Source organism: Carlito syrichta, unplaced genomic scaffold, assembly GCF_000164805.1.
Source record: "Carlito syrichta isolate Samal-C Ts95f unplaced genomic scaffold, Tarsius_syrichta-2.0.1 Scaffold316346, whole genome shotgun sequence".
Lineage (NCBI taxonomy): Eukaryota > Metazoa > Chordata > Mammalia > Primates > Tarsiidae > Carlito > Carlito syrichta.
Window position 1 is genome coordinate 160,583 of NW_007260442.1, and position 9,483 is coordinate 170,065.

The 9,483-nt window shown below is 38.2% G+C and overlaps 1 long non-coding RNA gene across 1 annotated transcript in view; it reads left to right on the top strand.

The window, feature by feature from the left end:
- LOC103276716 overlaps positions 1-4,928 on the top strand; it is a 31,883-nt gene extending 26,955 nt beyond the window's left edge. The window contains exon 4 of the long non-coding RNA XR_505387.2: positions 4,669-4,928. This is a non-coding gene — a long non-coding RNA (uncharacterized LOC103276716). The remainder of the gene's footprint in view (positions 1-4,668) is intronic.
- The last annotated feature ends 4,555 nt before the right edge of the window (positions 4,929-9,483 follow it).

Genomic DNA, 9,483 nt, shown 5'->3' on the forward strand with positions numbered 1-9,483 from the left:
TTTAAAAATAATTTAATCTCTTGTGTTTGCCTTCAAGCATGGGGAAACATGAATATGAATCCAGTTTAGTGATGAATCATCAGCTCAGCATAAACCTTGATTTGACTGACTCACCCAAGTGTGTGACTCACTTATTGTTGGATTCATATTGTTTAAAGATGGATTTCCATGGCCTCTGGAGGTGCTGTTTTCTTCTAAATGTTTCAAAACCATTGTTTATACTTAAGAAAATTAAAAAGCCAATACAAATAGTTAATAGTGAAGTATTGCTATAGCATGTATGTATACATTAACTCTGGCAGAGAGAAAAGCTGTCGTTTTTAAGGTTCTTGATGTTTACTTGAAGTAGAGTAAGCCCCTCATCTGGACTAGATCAATTACAGATATGTGTTCCTTCTTGACAAAATATGATTGATTGCATGAACGACCATCTCCAGGATATATATTTTGAGTTGTTTCCCAACAGTATGGATGAATTTGAATGTTAGTTCATTTCTCCCTCTTTTGGGGCCACCTGTCACTCTATGAAGATACAGAATATGAGCATTTTTAAAGTTCAAATTCCTTAGGCTTATTTCTTGAGTTTTGGCTCAAATTACAGGGATTATAGTAGTCCTCAATGCCTGAGAGCATTTTATTCTTTTCTCTTTTTTTTTTAGATATAAACAAACTAAATTCCATGTTTCCTGGGTTCTGAATTCAGTGAGACACCACTCCACTGCCTGATGTTCTTTCTAGCACAGGTGAGACGTAGGTGTCCAGTCAGACTCATTTGCTTCACCTGTGGAACTGCTCAGGACATTGCTCTTTAGAACAAGGATTATCTCTTACCTTGGTGATTACTCAGTGCATCAAGAAGGTGTCTTTTCACCAACAAAATGGTATGACGACTGAAATCAGTCTAAGTCAAAGCATCCAAGGCAATATGCTGATAATGTTAACAGCATCCATTAAATGACCAGGAAGATTATTTTCTTGGGACAATCCATGTGGTAGACGATATTTTAAAGGATTGCCTGAGCCTGGGGCTTTGAGACTAGCCTGGTCAACTTGGAGAGACCTCATCTCTACATAAATCACAAAAAAAACTAGCCGGGCATAGCGCTGTGCATCTGTAGTTCCAGCTACTTGGAAGGCGGAGGCGGAAATCACCCAAGCCCAACAGGTTGTGGCTGCGGTAGCAGTGAGTGTGCCACTGCACTCTAGCATGAGTGACAAGAGTGAGATTCCAACTCAAAAAAAAAAAAAAAAAAAAAATAACATACCTGAACTTTTCACCGGGAGCATTAGTCCCTGGGCACTGCTAAAGGAGGGAGGGAAGGGGGCTAGGGGCATAAAACCATCCCCTGAGTACCATGTCCACTACAGGAAGAGAGAGGGCTCAGTAGAAGGCCAAACCTCTCCTTCTTGCAATTTATTTATGTAACAAATTTTCACATGTGCCCCACAACTCTGAAATTAGAAAAAAAATAAACAAAAATACCTGAACTTTCCAAATGTTCGTGATGCGGAGGAAATTAAATTAATTTGGGAATCTAAAATAAGCACCTTAATGAAGTTGTGCAAAACATTTACTGTCTCTAATATAATTGGAAAACAAAATCTCTAAATTATACAGAAAGCTCATTTTAACTTGTCTACTCTCTTACATACCATTTCACAGTGCTAATAAAAACTGTGGAAGTGATTGGTTTGATTTTTATTTCCTTTTCGTGGCTAAACTTTAATTGGTAAAGATGCAATTGATCTGCAAAATGTTTAAAAGGACTGTAGTAGTTATGCAAGGAGCCTACTTTTTTAAAAAAAGTATAATTTAGAGTTTATCTGAAAGTGTTGAATGCAAAAGATTTGGCAGACATCATCAAACCAACTTAATGTAAATAATTTGCAAATAACAGTAAGTCTGCTAAAACAATCTGGAAACTTAAAAAAAAAATCTGCTTAAGACATACATAACTATATACACCAGTAGATATCTTTCATTTTCCCAAAATGTTTTGTGATGTATTTGTCTTCTGATTTTAGTGACAGGGTCTCTTAAGTGCACATAACAGAAAACCAATACAAACTTGCAAGGCAGAAAAGGAAATGTGTTAAGTCCAGGGACCCAAGTGTTGTTTTCAGGATTCTGTCTCTTTCTGTCTTGCATCTCCTGACTTTTTACATATTGGCCTCATATTTCTCTATTGCAGATGGCTTATTTCTATGATTAGGAATGATGACTGTAGGCAGCTCAGGTTTCATTGTTCTTATGACTTATCATCTTTGAGAAAGAAAGGCCCTTTGTTTACATTTCATTTACTGTTTTGCAAACCTACGTAAGAAATCTCAGCAAAGACTAGACTGATCCTGGCATACTCTGGACTCCTCCAGTGGAGATAGGAGAGGGCAGGGTTAGCCTCGTTGAAACCACATAAACTGCAGTCCTTTTAGGAAAGAAGCGTGCTTGTTTCTGGAAGAGAAGGGCCTGCTGGATGCAGGAAATACAGCACCTGTCCACTGTTTGGTCATTTTATTGTCATTTTTTAAAGTCATAAATTTAGCAACAAATCTGTCTTGTCTATAGAGTGATTTCTACATGGGTTTTGGGTTGTGTGTGCCTGCATGTTTTTGTTTTGTTTTATTTTAGATCTATGATTGCATTCTTTAAAGAAAAATTCAGTTTCTACTGGGAAATATATTCATCTAAATCCTGAACTCAGCTTGTCCCCAGACTTTATTCTTGGCATTGCTTTGGAAGCTCTGAACTGGAAACAGTCTGGTAAATATCCACATAGAGACTGAGAAGAAAGAAGCGTGGATATAGTGTGCGAAGGGGAATAAAAATACAGTGTTGATTTTATAACACTACCTTTAAAAAAAACCCTAAATGTGGGCAAATTATTCTTCTCTACTACTGCATAAAATGCATGTATGAGCTATTTTTTTTAACCAGCTATATAAGCAACCTTTAGAAACATTATACAAATTTTTTATTTAGCATCAGGATATTTTGGGACTCTGAGGAAGGTACTCTTCATAGGCAGAAACTAAATGTGTTATGAGGGCTTAATAAAGGGAAATTTCCTGATAATTGTGGCAGGGAAGTTAGAATGAGGAATTTGTTAGGGACTATAAGAACTCTTGAAAATACCTTGTCCCCTGGAAGAGGGGGGTGGCTTTGCCAGGCTGGTAGTGGCAAACATGAAATGAGATTATTGAACGATACCAGGGAAAACCTAGAATGTTTGGCTTGAAATAAAATAAAAAATTATTATTGATTTAAAAATGCCTGTTTGAAAATTCAGGTTGAACTCCTCTGAGCTCACATAAGTAATTGGAAGCACCAAGCTCAATTGCACACCCTGATCTATATTTTATTACTCTTAAAAGGGAATGGTCTTGGAATACAAAAAAAGAAAGCGTGATGGCCTTGCACATACAGTGTGCCCACGTGACAGCGGTAGAGGAATTGCAGGACAATGAGGACATGTAGGAAGGGTGGAGAGGGTTACAATACAATGCCGCATTTGTCCATAACGGTGCCTAATTGCGTATAAGAAATTATGCCAGGAACTTAACTTCAAGTTTTGTAAAACAACGAAAAAAATTTATAAGGAAAATACTGGAAAGACAAACCTATTTTTTAAAAAAATTGCGTACATTTTATCAGTTCCCAAACCTTAAGATAACCTCAGTAGATGAGCAGAAACTCCTTTGAGAGACAATCCAGAGTATTGAGAATAAATCTCCACCAGTCACTTTCTGTAAAATAGAAGAAAACTTGAAAAAGTGAGGGCAGACAGACTATCGAACCAATGAGGTTGTTGGAAACTCAGTGACATAAAAAGTCTGTTCATCAGGATTTGCACCTGACCTTGAGGAAGGAAGAACTGTGTTCCTCTTCCATTTAATCTTGATGGCCCTGTTCAAGACCCCCATCTCCACTTGAAATGTGGCTTCAGCACCAATCTCTGTGAGACTGCCTGCTAGCTTCCAACCCAATATCCATTTTCCTTGTCTTTCTAAGTAAAATAATCAACTTTTAGCCGGGCTCGGTGGCTCAGCTTGTAATCCCGCGCCTTCGGAGGCTGAGGTGAGTGGTTTGTCTGAGCCCAAGGGTTCGAGACCCACCTGGGCAACTTGGTGAGACCTCATCTCTACAATAAATCAAAAATTAGCCGGGCATGGTAGCACGTGCCTGTAGTTCCAGCTACTTGGAAGGCTGAGGTGGAAGGATTGCCAGAGCCTCAGCAGGTCAAGGCTGCAGTGGCCGGGAATGGCCACTTCACTCCAGTCTGGGTGACAGAGTGAGACTCCAAGTCAAAAAAAAAAAAAAAATCAACTTTTAGCCATGTGTGGTAGTGTGCACCTGTAGTTCTAGTTTCTTGGAAGGCTGAGGCAGAAGGATTGCCTGAGCCTAGCAGGTCGAGGCTGCGGTGGCCATGAGCATGCCAATGCACTCCAGCCTGGGTGACAGAGTGAGACTCCAACTAAAAAAAAAAAAAATCAATTTTATTCCAGAAGGCAATGTGCTCAGCTATAAGACTTCATTTTCTAGTTTTGAGAGTAGAGACAGGCAATGAGATCAAGTGCAAGTCATTGGGTAGGATTCCTGGGAAGCATTTAAATGGGCAAAATTACTGAATGGCACATTTTTTTCACTTCTCTGCTTTTTCTTTTTTCTAGCTGGGAACCTGGATGTGATCGCTTGAACGCCATAGCCATTTCTGATGATTAGGGAAACTTGAATATGGAAGATGCACTAATGAGGAGAAGCAGCAAGGTGGAAGAGGCCTGTGTTTCTATGACCCTGGAGCAGCAACATCTGACCTTTGTCTATGTTGATCACTTCTGAATCCTCAGGATATACAACAATGTCAATTACATAATTGTTGCTCATTAATTTTTGAATGGCCAAATAAATAAATGATGTGTACTCTCCCGGACTTCCTCCAATCTTCTGTAGCTGGTTCTGTGCCATCCTATATATTTGATGAGGTTTACTTCCCAGTTCTACCAATCTCTCCTTGAATTTAACTTTTGCATCTTAGTTTTGACTCAGCTTTGAACTTCTTTACTTCACTGTCCTATTATCACTTGGAATATGCCATATGAGATCTGACATTTAGGTTCATGAACCATCCTAGAAAAAGTCCACTTGTCAAAGAAATTTTGGAACTCTTTTTTTCTGGAATGGCCATCAGAGCTGTCATTATTATTTGTTGAGTTCTGACAATTAAGTTTGCATACTTTCCACCGTGTGCTTACATTGGCAGCGCTGTACAAATAACTGTATTGGAACACCCTTCCTACTCAGCTGATTTGGCCCCCAATGACTTTTTTCTTTACCCAAAGATAAAGTAAACATTGAGAGGAAGATATTTGATGACATTCAGAACATCAAGGGTAATATGACTAAAGCTCTGATGGCCATTCCAGAAAAAGAATTCCAAAGTTGCTTTGATGGGGGGACTAGGTGCTGATATCAGTGTGTAGTTTCCCAAGAGGAGTACTTTGAAAGTGACCATAGTGATATTCAGCAATGAGGTATGTAGCACTTTTTCTAGGATGAGTTGGCAAACTTAATTGTTGGACCTCATATGCCTGGACTTACACTTTTATTTAAATGACATATAATTTTAGAAAAAGCCAGGCATCTTAGGAAAGGTCACCACAATTTGATTTATTTCTAGACTAGAAAAAAATTCTAAACATTCTGTCTTAAAAGCAATTTTCAAATATACAAGTAAATTTGTTTTTCAGAAAAGGTGTCAGACAAGTTTTCATTTTGTACTGAAACTAAAATAAGAGGAATAAAATATTTAAAAGAATTTAAAAATAAGTTCTAACTATACTACTTTCACCTGATGGTAGACCCATTTCGTTTGGCTGTAAACTTGGGCCTGCCTATCAGCTACTCTTTTTCAACATGGGAGCAAAATTGAAGCAGTCAATATTTCTGATTCTCAAATGTGTGCCTTGCTTGGTAGACTGGCTACAGAAAACTGGGTTTCATGAGACATTTCTACCAGGATGTTTCCGAAATATTATTTTAAGTATGTAATCATGGTAAAAGTATTCATATATTTCTTCAATAAACTTATTAAGCACCTATTACATGTGAGGTGTTGGGAGTAGATGCTAGGTTTACAGTGGTAAACTAAACACATATGGGTCTCTCCCTTCATGGTTCTTAAAGACTATTGGGAAAGCTATACATTAAACAATCACACACAAGTTACACATTGTGGTAGCTACCATAAGAGAAAAGAACAGGGTGCTATTGAGCCATCAAAGAAGGCCTCTCTGATATTTGAATTAAGACCTGAAAGATGAGAACTATTTAGCTAGGAAAATGATTGAAGGAAGCGTATTCCTTACAGAGGAAAAAAATGTGCAAATGTGTTAGGCAGAAATAGCTGAAGAGCATCAAGGAAGTCAAAAGCAGTCTTGGGGTGTAGAAAGTCAGGAGAATGCTTGCTACAGTTAGGTGGGAGAAATGGGCAGGACCAGATTATGCAAGGTTCTGTGTGCCATATTGTATCTGTGGTCTACAGCTGCTAGCAAACTATCCTAAATTTCAGTGGCTTAAAAGAACAATCATTTGTTTGCTCATGATTCCACAGATCAGCAATTTGGACTGAGTTCATCTGTGTGGTTTTCTGCTGATCTTGTTTGGGCCCACTCAGACAGTTGCACTCAACTGGTGACTGTAATAGCTGAGTTGATGAGGCCTCCTTCTTGATGTTGTCTTTCTTTGCCTTAGGAGGCTAGCCCGGGCTTCTTGACATGGCAAATTCAGGGCCGCAAAAGGGTCAGAGGAAGAGCAAGGCTTCTCGTGGCTTTCCTTGGAAGCTGTATGTGTTACTCTACCTCATTCTATTTATTAGTCAAAAAAAAGTCGCAGGGCCACTCCAGATTCAAGATGTGAAGAAATAAATTACAGTTCCTGATAGAAGAAGGTTCAAAGAATTTGTGGCCATTTTTAATCCCCTAGACTCATTAAGATGTATGAAATGTACGTATAAGGAAAAGCAATGCAAAGCCTTTAAACAATGAAGTGGTATCCAGTTTATGTGTGGTGTTAACTCTTTCTCCCTCCAGCCCCATTCATGTCCTGGCTTTTGAGATTAACAAGTCTGGGTACTGAGGGGGAGTGGAAAGGACTCAGTATATATGCCATAACTTTGAGGGAATATATGAAATCTGAAAGTAAGGACATTGTGGTTGGAGAGCCCTATTCTTATGGATTACTTGAAAGAGAATCTTGAGTCCTCTTCTTCTGGGGTGCCAGTAGGAATTGTGGGGGACAATATCAAAAATCTCTTTTCTGAATTTTTTATTTTTTGAGTTGGAGTTTCACTCTGTCACCCAGGCTGAGGTGCGGTGGCATGCACATGGTCACCGCATCCTCGACCTGCTGGGCTCAGGTGATCCTTCCACCTCAGTCTTCCAAGTAGCTGGAACTACAAGCATGTACCACCATGCCCAGTTAATTTTTTGATTTATTGTAGAGATGAGGTCTCGCCAAATTGCCCAGGCTGGTCTCCAACACAAGGACTCAGGCAATCTTCTCACCTTGACCACCCAAAGTGCTGGGATTATAGGCATGAGCCACCATGCCTGGCCTCAGAATTCTTATATTCAGTTACGGGATGACTCAGTAGTAATCTGTGTATGCTGAAGACCAAAACAGTATGCTGCCGTCTCAGTAGATGCCAGCATGGATAGATGGCAGAAAAAATTCAGGTACTCACATGCCCCAACCTTACTCCTACATAGTGATCCAGAATTAGATACACCTCCAGAAGCAAGAGAGCAGAAAATCCTTGAATTTGAAGGACAGAGTAGAGCTCAAAATAGACAGTGAGTTATATAAAATAAAAGAAATTATTTTTCTTGAGCAAACTTAAGTTTATTGCTAAATATACAGTGCATATATATATAGATGATATATATGTTTTTAAATAACCTTTCATTGAAGTATTAAATATATGACATATAATGCATTTGGCTTATTTTACTCAGCATTATGTTTGTGAGATTTGTCCACGTAGTTGAGTTGAGTGTAGTTTCTTCCTTCTCCTTGCTCCTTGGTATTCTATTGCATGAATAGACCATTGTTTAGATAGTCACTCCCATTCTATTATTTTTGATGGATACTTAAGTTGTTTCCAATTTGAGGCTACTATGAAAAGTATTGCTATGTACATTCTTAAATGCTATTTAATGTTTAAATACATTTATCTTGCTTATATACCTAGCAGAGAAATGACTAGATCATAGTGTGTGTATATACTCAGCTTTAGTAGATGGGTCACATTCTTTTCCAAAATGGTTGTGCTAGTTTACGCTCCTATCAGCAATTGAAGAGAATTCTACTTGTTTTCACATATTTATTAACACTGGTTATTGACATAGTTTTAATTTAATTTTAGTTATTTTAGAAGGTATGCCTGTGCTTTTAGTTTGCATTTCCCTGATGATTAAAGCAGGTGAGCATCTTTTCATGTGTTAATAGGCCATTTTAATCTTATTCTGTGGAGTGCATGTTCACGTCTTTTACTCATTTTCTACTGGGTTCTCTTTCCTTTTCTTTTAGATTTGCAGGAATCTTTTTATAGATTCCAGACACAAGACTACACACACACACACACACACACACACACACACACACACACGGTTTGCTTTTTCACAACTGTAATTGGATCACTGAAAAAAGGGAAATTCATATTTTATTGTATATTGTATTTCAGTCTATCATTTCTTTTCTTTTCATCTTCTTCAATGTTTTCTTGGTTATTCATGGCTCTTTGTATCTCCATATACATTTTACAGCCAGCTTGTCAATTTCCATAAAAAACTTGCTGGTGCTGAGATTGCTTTGAATCCAAATTTTAGAAAGATCTTTCTTAGGAAGCCACATTTAGACATAGAACCAAGGAAATAGAAGGAGAAAGTTATGTAAGAAGTGGGGGTGGGGTGGGGGGGAGAAGCAATGGAGACTTTTCTAGGGCAAAGAGAACATCATGCACAAAGATCCATAGTATAGAAAGGTGTAGCAAAGTCAAGAAACTGAAAGGTGATTGGTGTGGCAGAAGAAAAGGGATTGAGATGATGATGACATGTAGGTCCAAGCCCAGATCCTACAGTCTTGAAAGTTATTGTGAGCAGTTTAGATACACAGTGATCAGCAGAAACTTAGAGACTGTAGCTTTGTTTGCTTTACATGCTTGTTATTAAAATGCTTTTTGCTGAAATAAGATTTGACTTTGGCATTTAGTCAACTACATAAAAAAAAGTTGATCTAACAAAAGCCCTTAGAAATTCACAAATCTATAATTTGATTCTCTTTGACCAAAAACAAAAGTATAGCGTACATTTTGTTTGACTCAAACTTGGGCTGAATACATTTGACTCAAACTCGGGCTGAATACATTCATGGGTACTTTCTGAATCCATTTTACTCCCACAATTCTCTGTATTGGAACTCAGCACACT